The sequence below is a fragment of the Coturnix japonica genome, chromosome 6 (genome assembly GCF_001577835.2).
Source record: "Coturnix japonica isolate 7356 chromosome 6, Coturnix japonica 2.1, whole genome shotgun sequence".
Taxonomy (NCBI): Eukaryota; Metazoa; Chordata; class Aves; order Galliformes; family Phasianidae; genus Coturnix; species Coturnix japonica.
The window spans coordinates 30,700,901-30,725,182 of record NC_029521.1 but is presented as its reverse complement, the minus strand read 5'-3'; the positions used below and the strand labels follow the sequence as shown (position 1 = coordinate 30,725,182).

General features: G+C 44.7%; 2 long non-coding RNA genes across 4 annotated transcripts; both read left to right on the top strand.

Moving 5' to 3' along the window:
• Positions 1-8,995: 8,995 nt before the first annotated feature.
• LOC116653584 lies at positions 8,996-11,776 on the top strand. The gene is made up of 3 exons (XR_004307676.1): positions 8,996-9,778; positions 10,446-10,558; positions 10,897-11,776. It is a non-coding gene; the product is annotated as an uncharacterized LOC116653584 (long non-coding RNA).
• Positions 11,777-12,058: 282 nt separating this feature from the next.
• Positions 12,059-22,111, top strand: LOC107316312. Of its 3 annotated transcripts, XR_004307782.1 has the most exons (8): positions 12,059-14,061; positions 14,530-14,733; positions 14,982-15,075; positions 15,817-16,256; positions 18,018-18,165; positions 19,529-19,643; positions 20,807-20,890; positions 21,839-22,111. It is a non-coding gene; the product is annotated as an uncharacterized LOC107316312 (long non-coding RNA). The 3 variants fall into 3 exon arrangements; XR_004307781.1 differs by having other exon boundaries at positions 18,018-19,643; XR_004307783.1 differs by lacking the exon at positions 20,807-20,890 and having other exon boundaries at positions 18,018-19,643.
• The last annotated feature ends 2,171 nt before the right edge of the window (positions 22,112-24,282 follow it).

The following is a 24,282-nucleotide window of genomic DNA, read 5'->3' as shown; positions in this document are numbered from 1 at the left end:
CAGAGATGTGCATCGCTGTCCTTGTTCTATACCACTGAACTGGCAGAGGTCTGTCACCCGAAAAAAGGTTGTTGGCTGGTATTTCTTTTTCCAGCATGTCCAGAATTAATTGGTCTGTGTGTGTGCTGGCAAAGTTACTCCGGAGTTTGCTGGAAGTCAGGGCTATTGAAAAATAGCTCCTTGAGTTTTTTTGTTCTGTTGTGGTGTTGCTGTTGTTGTTCAAATTCAGAAGGCAAATACTTCTGTCTTCTGTGGGTGATGTGTGAAATTCCCATCACCTGTCATCATCTCATTGCATGTCGTTGGAGGGAAAGCGTGTGATTGTTCTCTGCAGAAACCCTCGCGTTGTCAGGCTGCCTCTGACAGTCATCAGCTGCTTTCCAAATGCTTAATTAAGGGCTCTAAGCACATACCCAGTACATAAGCTGCTTCTTTCCCCAAGCTGTCTATTTGATGAGGATTTTGGAGAAATCCTTCTACTCCTTGTTGAAAAGTAATTCTTGTGTTTCATATGTGTGGGTACAAACACAGTCTGTCTGTGCAGAAAACCTCCCTCCAACAACAACAAGCAGCTCAGAGCTCAGCCTCACTGTGTTGATCCCAGGGGGTGAATTCTATGAAATCATACATGTGGAAGGGCTTGCTCATGAAAGGTGGACCTCTGCTAACCAACCCATGGAAGCCCTGGGCTGAAAATAGGGTGTGAGCGTTGCCATTAATGGGTCAGATGTCTCTTTGGTGCTGTCCTCTGTAGAACAAATGTGCTGCCGGGTGGCCAAGAGATGCGGGCTTGGTACTGGAGCAGAGTATGTTTTGGGAATGGTGCCACTGAAGTCCTGTGTTCTGAATGGTTATTTAAGTCATGTCAGGAGGTATATATGTTAGATGCTCTTTGGTCTCAGGCTGTCTTCCAGTAGAGCAATTTATATGCCTAAAAAAGAAATGAAGCAAATCATATAGTAATCTTGCTGACGGCCTCGCAAGGAAGTGAGCTACATGCTACAGAATACTGCAGCAAAAGAGGGTAGCAGTTGGCTTCCAGCAAAATGTGGGGAGTTTGTCCTAGTTCTGCACGTGTGGCTCTCATACTCTGATAAGCTCCGAGCCAGCAGTGTTGGAAGCCATTTACAAGATGTGTGATTGAAGCCAAACATGTTTTTGGAATATACTTCTATTATTTATACTTATATATACTGCAAGTGTGAGTGTATCAAACAGCTGGGAAGCAGCTTCCTCAGTGCCCTCAAGTGAGCAAACCCCAGCAATGGAAATGGCAGCTTGCACAGGGAGGGTCAAAAGCTGAGCTGGGATGCCAGGAGAAACAAACGGCTGGATGCAAGTTTCAGCTCTTGGCTTTCCCTCAGCTCACAGCTTTCTCTGTCTTGTAAACTCTCACTGTTCTCTTGTCTGGATATCACTACTGTGTGTTTTCTACTGGCAGCCTCAGAAGCGCAGGAGAAGAGTCGCTGAGGAAGATGAATACCCTGAACCCACCCAAATGTGATCATTGCTGTGAGGAGGGAAGGAGAATTGGCATCAATCCTTTGAATTGTTTGTATTCAGGTTGAATGAGCCCACTAACTTAAAGCACCTCATAAAATCCAGTTAATAGTGGAAGAGAGAATTGGAGCCAAGGAGGTAAATTGGTAGTAATGTAGCTCAGGGAAGTCAGGAATGGCTGGATCAGCACCTCAGGGGAGACCTGTAAGAACAACATATGAAAAGATCCCTTTCTTTGTACCCAGTGAGTGAGGCTCCAAGTACTGGAAACTAAGGAAATGTATTCGTCACTGTTTGCAGGTGGAAATATAGAGTTAGTGAAGGTCCATGTAGCAAAAACAGGTATATCAGCTTATTCCAACTTTCTTCTTGTTATCAGTGGGTATTTTGACAAGGAAACTCATGACCATGGTATTTTAGCAAATCAGAAGCTTTACAGGATTATCTTATCAGCACCAACTGGGATAGTGCAGCGGTGGTAGCGCTCATCTCTCAGGTGGCAGTGACAGATAGGCTATTTCTGCTAACGGCAGAAGGAAGAACACAGGCAGGAACTTCCTATGGAGATGATCCTTTTCACAGCCCTCTCCTCATCGGCTTCTTGCTCTCAAGGAGTGCCCATGGCTCAGCAGCTCTTGCAGCATCACTTCCCACTCAGCTGCTCAGGGCACAGCATGAAGTGCAGCATCTGTCCCTGGCTGAGGCTGCTGCCTGTCCCTGGTTCCCCAGCCCTGCCCTTGCTGACCTGTGCTCCCTGAGAACAGCACTGACCCAGCTGCTCTGCCCCATTGACTTCTGGAGCAGGGGGCACTGCTCTTCCTTTCTTTCCAGCCCCCCCCAAATGGTCCATCCTTACTGCTTCCCATGGACAGAATTTGTACCTAATCATTGCAGAGCTAAAGAAAACAGAGGTACCTCCAAGCCAGTGATAGTAACAGGGCAAATAAACATAAAGTCCTTGGGAATTAGCTGAACCCCAGGTGCCCAGCAACATCAAAGCCTGCTCTTTTAACATGAGTGTTACATTTTAGTCTGAGAAGATGAGAGGGAGTAGAGCAGAGATGAAGCAGAAAATTATCAATCACCTGCATTTCCTTTTGAGGCCAATCGTGAGATATTCCACTGTTATTTTTCCATTAGAGATGGAAAGTCATGGGTTTAACCTGGCCAGAACCACGGCTCGGCTGGAAATGTACTTTGATTGAAGATTTCTTTTGAAGATGCACCACTTTATTTGAGAATATCAGATAGAATAAATAAAAAGAGCATCCGTACAGACCACAAGCTGAAAGATGAATGTCATGGAGTGCATTCAGAATGTAGTCTGACAGCAGTATGGAGAATGTAAGTATTTAAAACAAATGCAGAGATGGACTCTGTATGTGGCAGAGGAGGGAGAAAGGACTGAAAATCATTTAGAACAGTTTTTGCCTCCATCTGATTTATTGGTTTGTATTTAAGGTAAGAATGAGTCCCAGTAACAATCCAGGCTACTGCCACACTGAAAGAATAGCAGTGAAGTTTCATTCTTGCATTGTGTGAGTGATTTCTGGTTAGTGCGTTTTATACTTAATGCTTTTAGGAAGGTATTCACTCTTGATTTACAGCTTGTTCCTGAACAATACTCTTCTGTGTCCATTGATAGTGATAGTGGTTCCTGACTGTTGCAATCAGTTCAGGTACTGCTGGGGGTCAGCTGGCCCTGGGGAGGGGAGATGCTTGTGGGGGAGGACTCTCCTTTGGGTGCTTCTTCTTGCCCACAGGAATCATCTGCTCGTCCTGGACATCTCCTGTGTGTTTCAGCAGGCTGCCACATTTGGGGTTTCAGTTTGAAATCAGGGCCGGTGTTCATTAAGGTTAAAATAACTCCTGTGTTACCAGGTTGGTCTTCAGCTGGCTGTGCCATCACTTGTTATCATCTCAAATCTGGTCCTAAAGTCCAAGAATTGTCAGAGTTGTGAATCATAAATATTCATCTCTCAGCCATTGCTCAGCAATACCAATCAGATTCATAATGGCACTGCTGGCATAGGAAGGGCCACTGCCCACATCCCTCAGTGCCACATACCCATGGGTCTGAACACCTCCATGGATGGGGACTGCCCACCTCTTGGCAGCTGTGCCCGAGCTTGGCCTCTCTTTCAGAGAAGAAAGACCTCCTAAGACTCAATGAGAACTTCCCCTGGCACAATGTGAGGCCATCCCCTGTCCTCCCATGAGTGTTTTATTGCCCACAACTAAAATGTGGCTGCCACATCAGGATCTCCAGCTCCCAGGTATTTCAGAGAGCTCATCTTGGGAAGAGCTGGGGAGCCCCTTCCTTTCAACAGTGCCTGGAATGATCAGCAGGGCTCGCATGGAAAGGGGCACCTTGAGACTAGAGGACCCTCCAGGAAGTTGAAAGTTTATAGATTGCCCACTCCCATTAACATGGGTTAAAAGGCCTAATTGGTTTCCTGTGAAGAGAAATAGGTTCTGGCTGGTTACTAGGCAACTGAAGACAATTTGCCTTTTCCTTGCTATTCAGGAGAACTCAATCCAAACTTTACAAGAGGACTTTCAATTCCTGTTTGTGTTCACCATAAAGAAGCTTTCTGATGCTGTTTTGCTGCCCTTAGGAGGTGACCCCCCTGCTAAACTGCCCCTTACTAACTGGATACACCACAGCTTGTTCCTGATGTGGTGCAAGTAGAGAGGAACCAAGGATGTTTGTGCTTCTCCTCCATTTGTACTAGTAGAGGGAATGATGGCTATCCCACTGCACAGAAGCTGCAGATAACTCATGTTTTGCTTAGTCCTGGCTGAGTGAGCCTCAGAGTGGGGCCTTGTTCCCATGGCAGTGGGCAGGGATAATTTCTTCCTGGGGACAGCATTTGGGCACTGGAGGCAGAGGTGTGTCTTGTGTTTAAGGGACGTGTGGATGTGGTGCTTAGAGACATGGTTACAGGCGGGTTTGGCAGCGTTAGGCTGGTGGTTGGAACTGATGATCTTAAGGGTCTTTTCCAACCTATAGAATTCCATACTGCCTTTGAAATTAGGCTTTGTACAAAACACAGCTACCATATCCTATTTTTATTTCCCGAGCCAAACAAACTGTTAAGAGCTTGCAGCTGATCCAAGACCACTGAGCTCTCTTGGCACTCTGTTTTAAAGAGTCCCTAGGGGCAAGTGAAAATGGAGGAGTGCTGCAATTAGATTCTGCATGGGTTATTTCCCATGCATGACAGCAGCGTGTTTAGTATGGTGCACGTTCTGGTGTAACGAATGGCAGAATAAGAACAGCAGGAAAACAGCTGCAGACATCTTTAATAGAGATGTCCTTAACACTAAAACCTTCTCAACAAATCTTTATTACCATTTCTAAGTTGTCTGTGTTTTGTTTAAAATAGGTAAGCGATAAAACGTCTGTGTGCAGAGATAAAAGCTTCTGACGTTCTCAGAAGTTCATTCAAAATACTGAAACATCTCAAGTATGGAAAAGCTATTTAAAAACTGGTTGGGGAGAAAGGCCCAGAAATGTGCTTGATGTAAAGTATCAGCGTGGCTCACTGACAGTGACATCTGGAGTCCCTCAGAGCACAACGTGCTACCTGTGGCTTGGCCCCAACATCAGAGCAGTTCCCAGCACTGCTTTGTCTGGCAGTCTGGGAGCTGCCATTGGTTTTCATTTGGAAGGCAAACTTGAACAAGAAGTGTGCCAGGTGCTCAGCTGCAATGGGGCAGCTGTGAAGGCTAATGGTGAGTCCTGAGTTTCACTGCAGAGCTGGTCCCATCACTGGGTAAAGCAAGGCTGATCCCCTGGAAAGGTGGCTTTTCTATACCATTTCCACCACTAAACAGCTCTATATGCAACTTGCATTATGCCAAACACTATTGGAACCGTGATATCAAAACACATGGCATGGTGTGTTTCATGCAAAGGGCTGTGATGCTGAGTGGCACACCCAGCAGTTCACTGCTTCAAGATAGGACAGTCAAATGTAGTTCCCCTTCCAGCTTGGGAACGAAATGTATTGAAAGAAATGGAGGTGTGCCTTGGCGTGTGAAGAATATGGCTGATCTGCAAATTTATGTGAAACACGTTATGAAAAGAGTCTGAAGCCATGGAGTAATAACGAGGTCTGAACACAGCAAAAGGAAAAACAGTTCTCTGTTTTTCCAACTTGCATTTCTGTTGCTGAAGAAATCATTTGGCATAAAGAGAAACTGATGAAATGTTACATGCTTCAGGTCCTAGAATAAAACCTTAATGGGCCCCTATCTTGTTCCAGGCCTCCTTCTCTATTTTTGTGTTGCCTGATGACAGCGTTCCCATTCAACTCTGTTTTTCTGCTCATCCCCACCTCTCTGTATTTCCTTTTGATGTGGTGCTCTGTGAGTCTTCCTGAGATGTCAGGCTCTTGAAAGAGAAAGAAATTTTGCTTTCTGAAAGACACGCTTTGTTTGCAAAAGGCGCTGGTAACCAAAGTATTTAAAAACTCAAGTGTCTGCTTCATCTCTTGTAAGGCTCTTTAAAAACACTGTTTATCTGCAGATGAGAAAGAGCCGCTGGGGCTGATAGTTGACTTTCCCTGTTGTTGATCTGATTTTTGTTGAATAAAAACTTCTGAAAAATATTTTCTCACCAGGAAGAGGTGTTGCAGTGTATTCTAATATAGGTTTCAGGCTGGGAATTGCCGTACAAATCCCAGATCTGCTTTTCTGCACCTCAGCCTTCATTGGGTTGTGTCAGTTGACCCCAGCAGGCTTTGGGTTGGGATGAGGAAGATAGGACTGGGCTGCTCAAAAGAATGAAGCTTGGGAGGACGGTGTGCAGAGGGAAAATATAGCAACATACAGATCATTGTTTGTAAGAGAAAGCTCTTGTTGTTTGAGAAGTACCCGTGTGTATCCTGAGTAACAGCAGCTCCAGCCAACGCTCTGTGTGCTGGGAAGCCGATGGAGTAGAACTGACATTTGCTTTAGTTAATGACCACATTCATTTCAAATTATTGTCTCAATATGGATCTTCTGATCTTCTTAAGCTCCGTTCTTAATATTTAAGCTACTTTCTTAATATTTAAGCCGCTTTCTAATATTTACTATAATTTCCTAGAGCTTTAATACTGGTGTTAATTAAGCATGTGTTTTAAACTTCAATAAGTCCTGTTAAATACGGCATTATTTCGTTGTCTTGACTTTTTTACCATGTTCCGTAAAAATATCACATTGTTACTTCGTTTCAGAGCTTCAGAACTCGGCAGTTTCAGAGCTGCAGTGCTGAGAGATGAAGCTATGCACAGCTATAGGTATTTGGGGCATATATATATACATATATGTATTTTGATAACATCATCAGAATCATAAAGAATGTGTTGGAGCTCTCGGTCAGATTTCTATTACTTTGTATGGAACTTCTGTGTTCCTCGACGTTGTGTTCTGTTGCCATTTTGTACTTAGAAAGGATTTCCCATTTATTGCTCCGTCTTCAGCTGAGGCTGTGCTAAAGAATCTTCATTAAATTGCTTTATTCATCTTGTCATTTCCAATTACGAGTATGTTAACTTGTGTGCAAAGGAGCCTCAGCTGCTTGGTGGAAGTGATAAATGCTTTTTTTTGTTGTTATTTCTTGGAGACAGCAATGAGATTGGTGCACGTAATCCCTGAATCCCTCAATATGTTGATTGTGACTTTCTTACCAGCTGTGTGTCCCAAGACTTTTTGTATGCTGACTTCACCAATCTTTTACAATGAGAGTTGCTCCTGTGTCATGGAAGAGCATTGCTGAGACTGGGATCTTCCTTTATGGATAACAAGCACAGCTTCAGGTGGAATAAATCCGCTAAAGAGCACGTGTTGCTAAGAGGATAGAGGGCTGTGATTTTCAGCCATGCACAAGGCAGAGCAGCTGCTGCTCTACACGCATGAAGGAAGATGTTGTTCTTTGCCTTTTAGGATTTCCCCCAAATTTCCCAATAGCAGGAGGACCCAGCACTGAGTGCTGCTGCTCAGCGCACCGTGAGCTCAGTGCTGCTTGCTGGAGTTGTGCCTGTCCCAGGTGGCAGAACCAAACACACACCCAGTGCCAGTGCACCAGAGAATTGAAATAATTCTGTGCTTCTAATTGGTATGGAAATAAAATGACACACTGCTGGGAAGCAGGTCCTGGCAGGAGCCCTGTGCTTGGGAGATGGGGCCACAGAGCTCCACCATGCTGATCAACCACTGACTCCCAGTGGGATTCTGGAGTGTTTCAGGATAAAATGCAGTTCTCTGAGGGAAGAGAGGGAGATTTTTCAATAGAGTGCTAGGTTACAAATAAGGCATTTATCTTCAAAATTGCTAGAGTGTTTTCTCCTAAAAAATATTGAGTCCTGCTGTATGGGGCATTCAGGCACTTCTGTGCTTGTTCTGTTTCAGTCTTTGTAGTGCTTCTTGCATTTATGCGACCGGGGAGCTCGCCTTCTGGGCAATGGATGTGGGGAGAAAATCAAATTGCTTCAGCCCGATGGAATACTAATTTTTGTGTTCTTTTGAAGGGACAAAATCTCCCTTAATCACCGTACAAATATGATCCAGGAGCTGGTGAAAGGGACGGGTTGTTGCTTCCAGATTCCCAGCATCCAAGCCATATATCCTGTCTCACAGGCAGAAGAGACAGCCCCAGACCTTTTAAACACTTGGATTTATTGACTGACAGCCTCCTAAGCAGCCTGAAGTTTAATTTGGAAGCTGTCAGGCATACGGCTCAATTCTTCAGCATCCATCACAAGCACAAGCTGGCGATGTATCGGAACTTACAGATTTCTTTTTTACTTCATTCTCTGGGTGTAGAACTTGCAGATTTGGCTGCAGCCATCCCTCCTAAGTGCAGCAGTGGGGCTGCTGGACCTCAGTGTGTTTGTACACAGACTCTGCTCCTTGTCTGGGGATAGAACAGCAGGTCTCACCAAATGCCCTGCACTCAGAGGCTGGGAAGGAACGGCTTCAGAGCGAGCAGAATCTATTTACATGTTGGCTTTAGCTCGTTCCCATCTGTTTTGGGGATCTTTTTGAACCTGTTGAGCAGGGCCAGGGAGGCTTTTTTTTTGGCTTTCATTTTGTCAGGCGGGGGTGGTTTGAGAGGCACCCAAACACTTCAACTGCTGCAGAAATCAGAAGCGTTAATGGGGAAATGGTTGTGACAGATCTCTTTCAGCAAAGCTGCAAGTGCCAACAAACAACCCATCAGTGCTCATTGCTGGATGCGCCCACAGACAGCGCGCACTGCTGGCAGAGGGCTCTGTGCAAGCTCTCCTTGCTGTTCTTGGGCTTATGTGCAGGGCTGGGCTGCCAAACATACCTGCTATGGTCTGTGTGGTGTTGTCAGCCAAGTAACAGTGTTTTCATGCTGTTCCTCACCAAGGCCAGGCTGGATGGTGCCCTATGCAGACTGAGTTTGCAACTGTGCCCATAGCAGGGGGCTGGAACTGGGGGATCTTGGAGGTCCCTTCCAAGCCAAACCATCCTATAATTCCATGGTAACACCCCCCAGTAGTGGCCCTGCATGCTTCTCAGAAATGGTTGTGGGGATGGGGAGAGGTATCTATTGCTGGTCAGCACAGGAACCTGGCTTTGCACCCTTGACCAAACATCGTGCTTCTGAGCAGCCAGCCTTAGGAGAAAGGATGTCATCAGGGAGCTGAGTGCATTGCAGACAAGGAGGATTTGTCTCACTGAACATGCAGTTGTTTCCTAGAGGCCAGAGTCTGTGCTGGCGGGTCCTGCAAATCCCACCTCCAAAAATAACACAATGCAGTAGAATGCCAGCACATTGCTGACCATGTCTGCTTGAGAGCTAAGATTTTCATGTGAAGATTCATTAATTTCATCAAGCACAGAAAGTGTTTTGCAGCATTTTTTTATGGGGAAGTTTGTTATCATTTAACAAAGGATAACAGTAGTAAATCCATCGGGGTGAGGGCTTAGCAGGTTTGCTGTGGAACATAAATTATCTAAGTTGTTTAGGCAGTTACCTCAATTAGCTGTGCAATTTAAACTCCTTGGCACGAATTAGGCCATTTAGCCTAATGAATCCCTTTTATTCCTGATAGATGCTGTATCTCCACTGATCCATCTGACATCAGCCCTGTGGCTCTGGTCTCTGCCCCCAGGGCCTTTCTGCCATCCTCTGTGCTGGGTGTGTGGTGAGGAGGGAGCAGAGCAATGTTCTGCATCCTGCCATCACCTGTTCATCATCTAATTAACACTGACGGTGGTACCAGCATCTCCCCCACCAGATGAACCAGCCTTGTCACAAGTGAGTGCTAACTGGGCTAATACTGAACGTGTTTTAATTAACCTCATTTATATAAATAAGAAATAACAAGAGTAAGAAAAGAAGGGAAGGTGTGTAGTTGGTTGGGGTTGGGGAGATGGGGTGGGTAATTGTCATTTTGTGTTTGGGGTGGGTGGGAAGGGAAGTTGTTGTGTTCAGGGGGGTGTTATGTGTAGGGCTGCATGGTGATGGACAAAAAGCTTGCTGTCATTGCAACTGGTGGGAAGAGGGAAGGGCTCTGTTTAAGAAAAAGGCAGATATAAACTGTTTATTTGTGCTTCAGTTTGTCTCTGTTGACTGTGCTCAGCACAGCAAATTTGTTTATGGACTGAAAATTTGTTTATAGTTAGAGGTGCAATAAAAACTGTTTGCTTTGAAGGCAGAGTGTATTAGTCAGGGATAAGCATCCTGCTCCTTAAGTAGATTCATCTGTGTTAGTTATTGATTTCTAAGTGCTCTGACAGGTCGGAGGGCTGGATGTGCTGTTAGGGCAGCTGGTGGTGAACCCTTGGGGGGTTTCCCAAGGGGAGGGGTTGTCCCCATCCCCGGAGGTGTTCACACACATTGGGTTGTGGCACTGAGGGAGGTGGGCACAGTGGGGGTGGCTGGGGCTCTCAGATGTGTTAATGATTCTATGGTTCTCCCTCAGGGCTCTGTGTGCAAAGAGAGGTTTGCTTGTTCCATCAGGAAAGCAACAAAATGCATTTCCGACCTGTGTGCCCATGTCTGAACTGAGAGCAAGACAAACTCTTGTCCATTTGGGTGAGTGTTTCCTTGAGCCTTCCATGATGGGAGGAGATCTGAGGCACTGATGGAGAAGTCACAGTAATTTTTGACATCTCTGAGGTGATGCGCTGCAGAACCTGAGCAGCCACTGTGCTGGAGTTCCCAGCACCAGGAGGAGGGTTGTTAAGCACCTTCCCAGGGAGGTGGTTGAGTCCCCATCTCTGAATGTGTTTAAAAACCTTTTGGATATGGTGATCAGGGACATGATTTAGCAGAGGGTTATTAGAGGTAGGGTGGGATGGTTGGGTTGCGGTTGGACCTGATGATCTTAAAGGTCTTTTCTAACCTGAGCAATCATATGATTCTATTTGCAGTGGTGTTTAGGTCCCAGGTCTTAGATGCACTGGAGGTATGGCTGTGGCTATGCTGATGCACACCAATGGGGAGAGAGCAGCCCAGCCTGCAGGTATGCAGAGCTTCCAGGTCTTCAGCATTCTGATTCATTAAGGTGGCTTTGATGTTGTTTCTTTATCCATAAGGAGCACAGAGGAAATTAAATTGCTGGTGGTGTAACCAATATGCCTGCAGACAGGAGGAGGCTGCAGTATGGTTTGCATATCACCCATTTGATTCTCCTCTCAGTAAATTACATTATTTTCATTTTCTCTTATTATAACTGCAACCTCATCCTAGCTAGTGCTCTCATCTGTCAGACTGCAAGATAATTCATTTAACTGCTCCTTACACCAGGTTCTGTGTCTCACTCTTGGTGTTGTAATTCCAAACACATTTCACCCAAGAGATGGCATTTTGGGTACTGTTCTGCCAGCATTGTGCAATGGGAAGTTATTGCCATTGCTTCTTTCATAACAAATTCATCCTCGGTCAGAAAGGTCTGAGCTGGAATATAAACCCTGCAATTATCAATAATGGAGCTTGAAGGAAACTGAATCTCGCTCTCTGTTGGTGTCATATGCTTTAAGTGTTTTTTGGACAGATGAGGCAATCCCCTAAAGACAATAATATCATACATGTGATAAATATGGTAATTTACTTGACCTGGCAATGGTGTGTGAATGTGAGCTCCTCCTTGGCTGTTAATCCTGTGAAGGACTAATGGGAATAAAAATGCCATCACTCACCAGAGCCACGGTGCAGCAGGATGAGATGCCTCATGGATCACAGGATCACAGAATGGCTTGGGTTGGAAGGGACATCAAGGATCATGAAGCTCCAACACCCCCAATTCAGGCAGGGCTGCCAACCTCCATATCTAATGCCAGCCCAGGCTGCCAGAGCCCCATCCAACCTGGCCTTGAACACCTCCAGGGATGGACGGGGCATCCTCAGCCTCTCTGGGCAGCATCTCCAGCACCTCACCACTCTCACAGTAAAGAACTTTTTCCTGATATCCAACTTAAATCTTCCCTCCCTCAACTTCAAACCGTTTCCCCTTGTCCTGCTGTTATCTACCCTTGTTAAGAGTTGACTCCCCTCCTGTTTGTAGGCACTTTAGGTACTGGAAAGCTGCACTGAGGTCACTCCACAGCCTTTTCTTCTTCAGACAAATGATACTTATCTAAATCAATGTATTTTTATTTGTCTTTTGGTGCCATTGTGTTGATGTCTATTAAGGGTAATACAAGATACTGAGAAGAAATGTTCTATATTTCTGTGTCTCTTTAAGTAAAAGTTAATCTCTGGAATTAAGAAGGAAGCAGTTTCACGGAGGACCCAGAAGTACATGCCAGAGCAAGAGATGCTCTTCCATAGGAGTGTAGAACCATAGAATAGCGTGTATTGGAAGGGAACTCAAGTAACATCAAGCTCCAACCCCCTGCCACAGGAAGGGCCACCAAACTCCATACTTAAAACAAGAATACTTTAATGTTTAAACGTTAAATTAAATTAACACTTAATACTAGAATACTTTAATCCCAGCTGTACTGGGGAGAAACATTTTGCATAAAACCCCCTAGAAATGGAACAACCTCAACTTACCAAATAACATCCACTGCATCCAACACATGGATAACCACTGTATTAAATCCAGATGTAACACAGTAGGAATCTGGGTAAGTAATTGTTTCATATCAGTTTTTGGCATTTTAAAAGCTCCATCTTCAGCAGGCTGATGGTGTGGGCAGTGTGATGGGCTAAGGCTTGTTTCCAAAGCAATGGAGGAGATGAGGGATTTGGGGCTCCTGTATCTGCAGTCACTGCCGTTGTGGGACTTCACAGCACCACAGCAATATATCACCTCTTCCTATAAGTCTGTCCTGTGCAATCTCTAAACAAGTAAAATAATTTTTTTAGCTCCCGTATCCAAGTCCCTAAATAACCTGGAAACTCATCCAGCCACCGTGCTAATAAAACCTAATTCTAACCGATGAGAAAACCAAGTTTTCTGAAGCCTTTTATCACATTCTGACAGCGTGACAAAACCAACGTGTTTTGGGGCAGCTCTTCCAGTTTGGCTGGGTTCCCCTACAACGACCCATGCAATCTGCTGGTCTCCTCCAGCCATCCCTGCCCAGTCTGGCAGCCTGGCCTGCCTGGGGCGGCCTCTGGCGCTGTGATCATCCATTGTAATCCTCTGCTCAGCACAGGGCTGCCTTTTTGGGACCAGGCTTTTTGGAACCCAGTCCAAACACCCCATGAAAATCCCTTGAAACTCTGAGTTTGCCCACACTTTATGGGTGACTGTCTCCAGGAATTAACTGCTGTCACTGCCAGAAGTGATTTTTCCTTATGTGCGTTTGAAATTCGCGTTGCTACAACTTTTTTCTCTTCTCTTTTTAATTTCTTTCAGTATTTTTATTCTGACAAATGCTTGTTCCCATTGAGTTGGAATCCAAACTGAAAACGTACACAAAACTCAATAAAATAATCAGAGCTCTGCCACAGAATGGAAATCCTTAATTTAACAGCATGCTCTGAAGGAAGCACACAGCCTGCATGTGCTCAGATCTATTCAGTTGGCCTCCCAGGGTCTCAGTGGGCTTCTGCATGAACAACGGGGTCTATTCTGATGAATGTGACTGTGAAAGTAGTTTGGGGATCGTAACAGGGTATCAGAACATGCATATAAAATAATAATTCATAATAAACTTATTAAGATTCCTTCAAGTGAAATCCCATTTACATCCTTCATTTTCTATAGGGAAATTAAGGATTTCTAGTAGTAGATTTTTTTTTTAATTCTTGGGAGACGCAGCATTTGCAGCCTTCTGCTCCCAGCATCTGTGTAGCAGACCAAGGAACAGAATAGAACAAGTGCTGGCCGTATCTCTGAGATTAAAGACCATTGTGTGTGAGTTGCTAAGCCACGGCCTGAAGTAGTGATTGAGCACCTGGCGAAGGGATGCAGCCAGCCTTGGGAGCACAGGTGGAAGCAGTTCAGCCTTGTGACTGGAAGGGGTGGGCCCTGTCTCCATCCCTTCCTAACCTCATTTAAGGTCTGGCAGCCACAAGCAAAGAACGTTTACCTGGAGGTTCCTCCTTTTGGAGTGTTTGGTGAGTCCTGATCTTTGGGATGGGTAAGTAACTCTCTTTCTTTAATTGGATTGTGATCATCACCTTTTTGGGGGATAATTTAGCACTGGTTCTCTGCTGTTGCCTTTCCCTATAGCCATTGTTGGTAGAACCTCTGCAGTGGTGCCTTCTGCTATTCTTCCAGGGATGCTGACGAGGGGCAAAGATACTCTGATAGACATATGGCAAGCAGGCCACATCCTGACTTTCCTTTGCAGTGATTCCTGTATTGTAATCCTAAAGGATAAACCAGGTGTAGAGCTTCCAGATGGATCCTAGGAGCTCTGAGAGCACATTGGCAGGGCCAGCAAGCATGAGGGCTCCTGCTTTTGGTCCTGGAAGGCACTATGTATGACAGTCTTACACTAATCATGTTAATCTTTGGTTTCCATGTTCTTTTTCTCAGTTTTCACTTATTCTGCTGTATTACCGTATGACAGGGTTGTTTTTTGTTGTTTTTTTTTTTCTTTGAGGAGCTAAACCTGAATCCCACTTAGGTGTTCAATTAAAAAGCCCTACTGAAATAGATACTGAAACCTTCAGGAGTTTACCTCTGAGCCTGGCTGACTTATGCCAAGATGGAAGTTAATGAAAGAAGCCCTCACTTAGTGGCACACACCAAAAAGGAGATCCCTTGCATCCCCCTTACCACAGGGAAGCAGTTGGCAAACAAGCAGGTAGGCTGTTATGATGTGATGTGTTCCATTGGATTTATTTAGCAAGGAGTAATGACCTGAAAACTGGAACCATTCGGACTCAGTGGTAGCAAATAGGTACAAATTTTTGTGTACATTAGGAGTCCTGGAAAAAATTCAGACTATTTTCTTGTGCTGTCAAAAGCCATTAGTAGATGCCAACATACAGTGCCAGAAGTACTATAAATTCCAGAGCAATAATATAAAGGCTTCTTTTTTTTGTATCCTAGGTGACCACAAGTCGTCTGCAAGTGTTGAAAAGCAATTTGCTGCCTTTGCATTACCAGCTGTGCAGACACATTTAGTACCTGTGCTGGATGGATGGTGAGTAGCTGCATTGTGCTGAGTGGTACCTGGGGGGGGAGGCTGAGCACACAGTCACTGCTAGGTGCCATGCATGCATTTCACATCAAAATGAGGCAAAAGAGGTGCACAAGTAAGTATGGGCTTGTAATTTTTAATGGAAACATTTAGATTAGGCAAACTACTGCAAACATTCTTTGTTTATTTAGTGTTTTACTTCTGGAAGCTGATGTGGGTCTGGACCGAAGGTGTAGGTGGGAGAATCATTACAGGATGGGCTGAGCTCTGCTTTAGGAGCTGGAATACATGCTGGAGCTCTTCCTCCTGACCCGGAGCTGCCTTGCAAGGTGCTACTGCTCTGACTTTCTCAGTGGAACCTCACGTTGGGTGAAATGACTTGAGGAAATCCAATCCAAAACTGCTTAAAGATAAAAAGCCACCTGGGAACATTGGTCAGCTACTGATAGTGATTAAATTCTAGGTTTTTTTAATTAGAAAATTGTAGCTATGTAACTAACTTTTCATAAGCTACTCTCTATGTGTAAGTTCATAAGCCAGTTCTCTTAAGCCCAGCAGAGATATCTGCATTTTGCAAGATATTATGGTCAACAGATAATATTAAAATTAATACTGGAAGTATTAGAGTTGTTTTGTTTCCTCTCTTCTGAGCAATAAGAATGCTTTTGTTCTCCTCGTGCACAGAGGAGAACACATGTAAATTCAAACGCTTCAGCTTTGTGATTGATGTGTTTCATCTCATAGCTCTGTGATCTTCTGCCTTGTCACCATCTGCATGAAGGTTTCTTAGCAGCTGCCTGATTTCTTCCCTCATCCCTGTGGGCTGTGCTGGGAGTGGTTGGATCCCTTTCCTGGTGTCTGAGGTATGGGATGTGGGCAGGTGACCCTGGGACTGCAAGCACTGAGTCCAGGCATGGGATGCACTCAGCAACTTTCCTGCACAAGAAGATGAATCATAGAATCATAGAATGGCCTGGGTTGAAAGGGACCACAACAGTCATCTAGTTTCCACCTCCCTGCTATGTGCAGGGTCACCAACCACTAAACCAGGCTGCCCAGAGCCACATCCAGCCTGGGAAGATGGATGTGAAGATGGAGAAGTCCTGGGGGATGAAGGAGACTTCTGAAAGTCTTGGGGAGAATACACTGGTATCTGATGAAGTTATGCAGGAATCTTTGCTCAGGTGAGGCCCATTTGTGGCTCAGTATTTTTTGGGGTGCATTGCATTCAGTACCCAGGCTTAATTGCTGGTTGTAATTAACAATGGAGGTGGCGGTCTCTAATAATGTCTTTTAATGAGACAGTCCATAATGCAGGCAGTTGCTGGAGATAATGCTGGCTATCACCTTTCCACTGTGAGATCTTGCTGCAGCCATTGGGTACAGTCCTCCCTTGCCCTCTTGTTGCATGGAACAATCCTACCAGCCATCCTTAGGTCTTCCCTAAGGGCTAGTGGGGTCACCCAGATCTGCCTGGGAAGGCTGAGATGTGGTGGGATGTGCTTATGGTCTCCTGTAGGTATGTTGAGGAGTGGGCAGGGCTCAGTGATAGGAACAGATGGGGTGGCTGTGGCTCATCAACTGGTGATGTGATTTACTGTGTCCTCAGTGCTGGGTGCTTGTGGTGCTTCTCCAAAGAAGGTATCAAATAGGAAAACTCTGGACTTGTCCATAATCCAAACAATGGGTTAACTGGAGGGGAGGGGGATGTTTGTAATTATGCTTTCACTTCTTTCTTTGAGACTTTTTTCTTTAACAATGTAATTATTCTTAAAATGCAGCTGACCTTTTGCTTCTGCAAACCTTTGCAGTTTTGCTCTGTGATATTTTAGTTATCATTAGATGTAAGGCACTGAACAGTGGAGAGACTTCCCTTTGATTAAATAGACTTTAGCCATACGTGGGGTTGTGCATCTACACGTGGGGCTGTGCAGGTACTTTCTGGCTTAAATCCCTCTTGTAGAGGGGTGAAAATCTTTCAAAGCAGTCATGCAGTTGTAGGCTATGTCCTCTTACAGGGCTGCTACAAGGATTGATTAGCTGGTATACCTCAGCACAGTGCACCAGCATTCACATAATAGAAATATTTATAAGTATATATCGAACATACAACTAAGCACAGAGAGATGGGAGAGCCCAGAGCAGAATGCACCAGCCCTTCTGCTTTGTGGAGATACTGCAGTAGTCGGTTCATCAAATTAAAACAAATGTTTTCATAACGTGGAGTCATAGAAAATGATTTTATTAGTGTGTGCACTTAATTCTGATAAATGATTGTCTGTGTCCTCCAAGATGACACGAGATGATGCCGTGTTGTACAACAAGCAAAAAACACGGATCTAATCACATTTCTGGGGGCTGTCACAACATTTGTTCAAATAAACACAGTGTAGGGCTATAATCTATCATGCATCTCATGGCACGTTGCCATACCCCATCTCCTTCCTTTTCTGTCACCTTTAGGCAAATCAAATAATAGTCTTCTAAAGTAACAGGTATTCATTTATGTAACTGCTTTCTGGACTCCATTAGGTCTGATTTTGAGTAGAAATTGTGTTTCTGTGGGCTGCGTTCTGCACCTGGGCCTGAAGTCAATTCATTATCTTCAGTTCAGAACAGGAGAATTAATCCCAGCTTGGAGGCAGCCTTGTGATGGGTGAGGGAACTGAACCCATGGGCACTGCAGCTGCCCTCCCGGAGCTGAGCTTCTGACAAGCAACTGCTTCCCTGTATTCCTTGTTATTTAATTGATGCCAATGCTCCCAACAGTTTGGGGTTCGGATGCCCTCAGCCTTAGGATCTGCTAATTGGGAAGATTCATTGCTCCCACGTTAACAGCACGCACTGCAGATCTCCCATGGGCACGTTCCAGTCAGAATTGGCATTTTGAGGAATTATTCCCTTATTTTTCACCATTTTCCTCTATCTCCCCTTTCCAAGTACAGATGCCTCTTCTGCCCTACCTTGTGTTGGAAGAAACCCTAATGGCTGTGCCTGTCCCTTCTCCATGGTGGTTTTAATACCAGGACTGCCGCACCGCTCTGGCTGAAGCAACAAGGAAGGCCACAACCTAACTGTGTTTTAAATAACCAGGTAATGCTTCGGTATCTCTATTACTTCTGGTGAAGCAGCTTCTATCATATCTGAAAGATGAGTTATAATTTGGGGGTTGGCCTTGATGATCTCCAGAGCTCCCTTCCAACCCCTATGGTTGTGTGATTATCAGTCATGAGTAAACAGAACTGGCAGCTGAATGAGGTACAGGAGCTTAAATAACGTGCTGAGCTTGGGAATGGTCTGAGGGTTGGTAATACTACAATAGTGCTTTCTATTTGTGTTCTTCAAGCATGTTTTTCCTGGAAATCACACAGGCCCACACAGTGATGGATGGGGCACGCTGTCATTTTGAGTCACCGGTATGTTGGGATGGAATAGGAAAGCTCCTTTAAAAGCAGACCGTGTCATGTTTGCAGCTTCGTTTTCATGGATGAATATTGTTTTGAGACTAATGTAAGCTCTGTGTATTATTTGGTACCAAAATTGTGCTATGCAATTTCATTTCCAAGTACTCTCAGGGTCATTTATGTGTATATAATGGGTGGATAAGTCAAACAAAGAGCCCTCCTCTGCCACTCTGGGCACCAGGTCATGCATAGGCGTCCATGCTAGGAGCTGATAGGAAGCTGGCATTGCTGTGCTCTGTGAGCCCACCCTGAGCTGGCATTTCATTGAGAACCCTTTTGGAGACTGTGTGTTGCTTTGTCTAATAGCAAACAGACTTAGCAAACGAGCTCCAGAATACGTTAGCAGGGTTTGTTTCTTTTTTGCATGTTTGCAGTTTTCAGTTCAGGCATTGACAGCCGTGAACTTCACAATGAGACTGACATCCGAGATCTGTGTAAAGGTCAATGTTTTTAATCGTGCTTTATAGATAAAAGCAATATCTACATCGATACAGTCTGATAGCATTGATTTCAGCACAGAGTTTTCAATTATTATTCAGAATTCTCTATTATCTTGCTGCAGTCCCACAGCCTTAGCAGATAGTGCAGTGCTCCATGAGATAACCTTTAACTCATGCTGGTGTCAAAAGCGAGCTGTGATGTGCACTCCCTGCCCTTCTGCAGTGGGCAGTCTGGGTAAGGAAGGCTTCAGTGCAAATCATGATGCACTGAGGGCGCCTTCAGTTCTGATATGGTGTATCAGCTGTTTGCAGGGCTGATGGTGCATGAACAAGCCAAGATCTCAGCCATGCTGGGAAATGCAGGGCAGTGGGAGGGGTGGCTGTGATTATCCCATTACAAAGGGAAGGATGTCTTCACTCTAAAACATGTCCAGTGTTACCTTGTAAAGCATGGTTCATCACAGGGGGGATTGATACTAAATAATAATGCTTCTGCTTAATTCCAGTATATACTGGGTTTATCTAGGTGTTGTCATTCACTGTTTCCAACAGCTTCCACGTGATCAGTTGAAACCAAAGCACAGCACAGCTGCTTCTTGCAGGTGTACCTGTAGGACTCTTGCTGTTGGTGGTGTTCAGAGCAGCCACTTTGAGTATCCCAAACCCTGTGAGTAGCCTTTGTACTTCCAATTGACCTCAGGAAAGAATGCTTTAATTATACATGTGCTTCTCTTAAATCAATAACGAATTACAGTTCTGCAGGGCAGTTCAGTGGGACTATTCCCATAAATAATGCTGTCCAGGCATGCCTGGGTGGTGGGGAAGTATGGCAGTGCAAAGAGAGGTTAATGCAAGAAGTGTCTTAGACTGAAACTCTGAACTTGGAATTCTATGCACTCTGTACAGAAACTAGAAAATGTGCACGTATGTAATTTCATATTCAGACTATATACATGTAATTTCTGCATATGTTATACAAATGCACTGGAACAGGCTGCCCAAGGAGGCTGTGGATGCCCCATCCCTGCAGGCATTCAAGGCCAGGCTGGATGTGGCTCTGGGCAGCCTGGGCTGCTGGTTGGTGACCCTGCACACAGCAGGGGGTTGGAAACGGATGATCTTTGAGGTCCTTTTTAACCCAGGCCATTCTATGATTCATTCTTTGATTCTATATAAACATAAATACACAGGTGTGTGTAAAATATTATCACTCTACAGTTGCATTGAGTATAATCATGTAGCTTGCATGCATTCTAATAGGAGCGTCTAATAGGATCATCAAAGGGAAAGATCAGGCAGGTGCCAAGTGCTGCAAAATGACCTGGACAAAGAATGCAGAGAATTTAGGAGTGTTTTGCATAAATAGAAGAATTATGTGCTTTGTGGAGCAAGCTGCGTTCAAGTTCAAATTGTGGATGTGTGACAAGCATTCAGATAGTAAATTTTGCACCTCCAGTTATTCTGAGATTGAAATGCTTGTCTCCATCTGTATAATTTGCAAAAATTGATAAAATAAAGGAGGTTTTTACGGAAACAGTTTGCTTGGAAACTGTTTTAACTGCTTAAAGCTTTCTCTTATAAATAACTGTCCCTGCACTGCTGAGGTGGGTGGAGGGCTCCATCCCCACCTGGCAGCCCAGGGTGGAGCCCATATCCCTGCCAGGACCTGGCTTCAAACCTGCTCAGTGCTTTCTGGTTTGTTCCTTCGAATAGTGATACGCTGCCTCAAGTTGCATCGGAGAAACCAACAACACATCTCTGTATTGTGGCGAGGCTCTTAGTGCCGTATGGTCAGTGTGAGGAAGCATTCAAATGTGTTTCCTTTCTCAGCACATGGAATACAGGAGGGCAGCAAAGCATCACCTCCAGGCACAGCTGTGATGACCCACTTATGCATCCTTCTTGTGTCTGCAGGTCAGCTGGTGTGAATGTTCTTAAGTGTTATGTGTTACTCTGCAGTCATGTGTCCAACCTCCATGTGTTTGTATGTATATTGAGCTATCACATCCTGCTGAGGGGTGAGGGCACCTCTCTGCTGCCACCCAAATTGGGGAACTTCTGCTTCACCGAAGCTCATAATGCCTTCAAGGCATCGATTCCTCTCTTAGCATTTCCCAATCAAAGTATTAAAATGAGAGTTTTATATCCAGCCAATGCTCTTCTCGTAGCTGATAAAGGCAAAGGAGGAATCATTTGTATGATTTCATAGAGGTTTCATTTAGGTTATTTCATTTAGGTTATGAGAAGAGTATAGGAGGAGAATATAAGCAAAGCATTTTCTTCCCACCTGTATAAAAGTGCAGCTGCTGTTTCTAATAAATCTTAATTGGGAAAAATGCCAGGTATAAGAGAAGAGGGGGAGAATCCCAAGACTTTACATTAGTGCTGCTTCAGCCCATGGTATTTAGGTGGGGTTTCCATCTCCCAGCCCTTGAATCAGCAGGTAGAAACTGTGGGTGCTGGCTGAAATGAGAAGGATGCTCTGAAGTGAGATGTAGCTGCACACAGCCTGAGGGCAGAAGAAGGACTGTGTGTGGCCAGTGCTGCTGGTTGGGGGGGGTTGTTGGAAAACACTTTCAGAGACGGAAGCTCTGCTGCTCTCATGGCAGCCCATTCCAGCACCTGATTGTTCTTTCAGTGGATATAATGAGGATGAGGCATGGAAATACAGCTTAAATGTGTACATTGCTGGGTTTTACTGATATGGGAGTCAGCATGTTATAACCACATGGGTTATAACAGGGCAGCTTTTCCTTACAATAAATAAGCGCGAGGGGGAAAAGTGGCTTAAACAGTGGCTGTAATCTGTTTTAAAAGTTACTTAGGATATTTCTCCTTTCTCCCTTCTCCTTCCCAACACAGTGATGTTATCTCCATTAGCGATATCACACCTGAAAGACGGATGGCATCAGGTTTAAAGTGAATCCATTCCCACGGGGCGAAATGGGACTGCTTCCAAGCTGCTCCACTCCTATCTACCTGGAAACACAGTAAACTCCTCCTAATTCCTACATCCTTCTAACTTCTACATGAGACTCCGCCAGCTTTCATCTGCTTGACATGAGCTACCAGTGCTGGTGATTACTCACTTGTGCTGGCTGTTAGTGATAGTAATAAAACGTTGACAATGCCGGAGGGTAAAGCTTTCAAAAATGCTTTTTAATAAACTGTGGAAAGTGTTGTTTCAGCAATTGGAAAATAATTAAGAAGCAATTACAAAAGCAAACAGAAATCCTGAGCGTAGAGCCAGGCCATTAAAATATGTTCTCTAAGAAATTACCACAGCCACACTGGAAAGGAAAAGCTGCATTTAAATAAAGTTATGGCTATAATGAACTGAAAAGGAAGAAAAAATGAGGCAATTCACACTGGAAAAAGTACTCATCTTCTCCCTTCCTTTACATACTGTCAGTCTATTGTAGTTTCTCTTTCTATAATTTTCTTATGCAGAGTAATAGTTGCACATTTTGGAGTCCTTTTTCTTACTTTGTTTTTCAGCAAGCATTGGCTGCTGTGGGACTGTGCTGTGAGTGTAAGTGTGTGCGGGTGGAACGTGAGGGGGAAGAGCTCCACACCTCCCTTCTCCAGCCAGCAGGTAGCTGTGCATTGAAGTGCTCTGATATCAAGTTCTGCTGTTGTGGTGGGAGTGCTTCCTGCTCCAGGTATGGCAGAACAAGCCCCATAGCTCACCAACCCACACGACATATAGCTAAATCGATCAGCTGCTGCAATAAAGTCAGGCCCTATCCATGTGCCAATACAGAGGGCTGCTCCTGATTATAAATTCTCTATGCAGAGTGCTGGCTAGACCATTGAAAAGGTGGAAATCAATGACATTACCACTCACTCATAAACCACATTCATTGTGACTGCTTCTCAGAATAGCCCTAATTGTTATACGTCTGTCTCATTGGTCTGCCTCATAACAATGCCCAAAATGATTCTGGAGACCAAATAAGAAAAAGGTGCAGAAAGCCCCCACCAGAACAGCACCCTGTGCCAAAAATTCATCTCTTACATAAGGAGAAGGGCCAAGAGCATGGCTGAAACTGCTCCGTATTGACTGCAGGACCTCTGAAAGAAGCACATAGCAAGGTGGGGGTCAGCCTCTGCCCCAGCAATAAGATGATGGGTCACATCATCATATTATTAACACCAGGGAGGGTCAGATTGGGTATGAGAGCAATGTCTGCTGCAGAGAACAGCCAGGCACTGACACAGCTGCTGAGGGGTGGACAGTGCCCATCATGGAGATGCTCAGATGTAGCACTGAGGGGCTGGGCAGTAGTGGGGAGGAGGGGGGCAGTTCTCAGATGACTTTTCTAACCTGAGTGGTTCTGTGAGTCTAATAACAAGATATACAAGTCATCCCCAGGGATGCTGTTTAGTCAGCAAAAGCTGTTGTGTGGGCATTTGGGTTGTTTTTGGGGGGGTTAATTTGTTTAAACCTGCATGGGGTTGGATTGAGAAAAAAGATCAAGCTGATTGGAGACTTTGTTTCTCAGCAAGATAACTGAAAAACCGGTCTGTATAATATTTCAAATACAAAATGGGCATCCTGTGATCTTCTTGAAATGACAAAGGGGCTGGACTTGAATAGCACAGCCATCTGTGTCTTGGGATGGGAAGAGGGGATGGTGGCACAGCACAGCAAACCACCACAGCCCTGCATACTAGTGAGGCACAGATGGAAGCTTTCCCCCACTCTTTGCCACATCTCCCATTAAAATAGGTGCAGGGAGTGAGCATATTTGTCAAGTACCTGTTGTGCTGACTCAGCATTCCAGTTATCTGTTGGGCATTAAATCTCACCCTGGTGCAGAGCCTTTTTCTGTTTCCCTTGGTGAATAAATTAGAAATGCTAATTTCTGCTGGGTTGAAGAGAAGATTAAGGCAGTGTAACAGACAGGCATGCCAAAATATTTATTGAATAAGTTGCAAAAGCGAAACAAAAAGGCTGTGTATTTCAAACTGAGCGCTGAGCAGGGCTCCAAGCTGAATTTGAGATCAGCTCCTTTATTCACCCAGAATCCAATTTAGTGCCAGTATATTATATCCAGCATCTGTATGCTGAAATCCACTGCTGAATAAGCTTCTAAAATTCTATTTTCTGCAGTTTTGCTGTATACTTGCACATATGTTTCTTAGTAAATCATGGTAATGACCCTAATTCCATGAGGAGAACCTAAAGCAAATGCTGCCCTTGGGCTGGTACCCACCCAACCACAAACACTTTATGAGCTTTAGCACTTGTTGTCTTCTCTATTTCCACCCAGACTGTGTTGTAAACGAAAGGGGAGAACAAT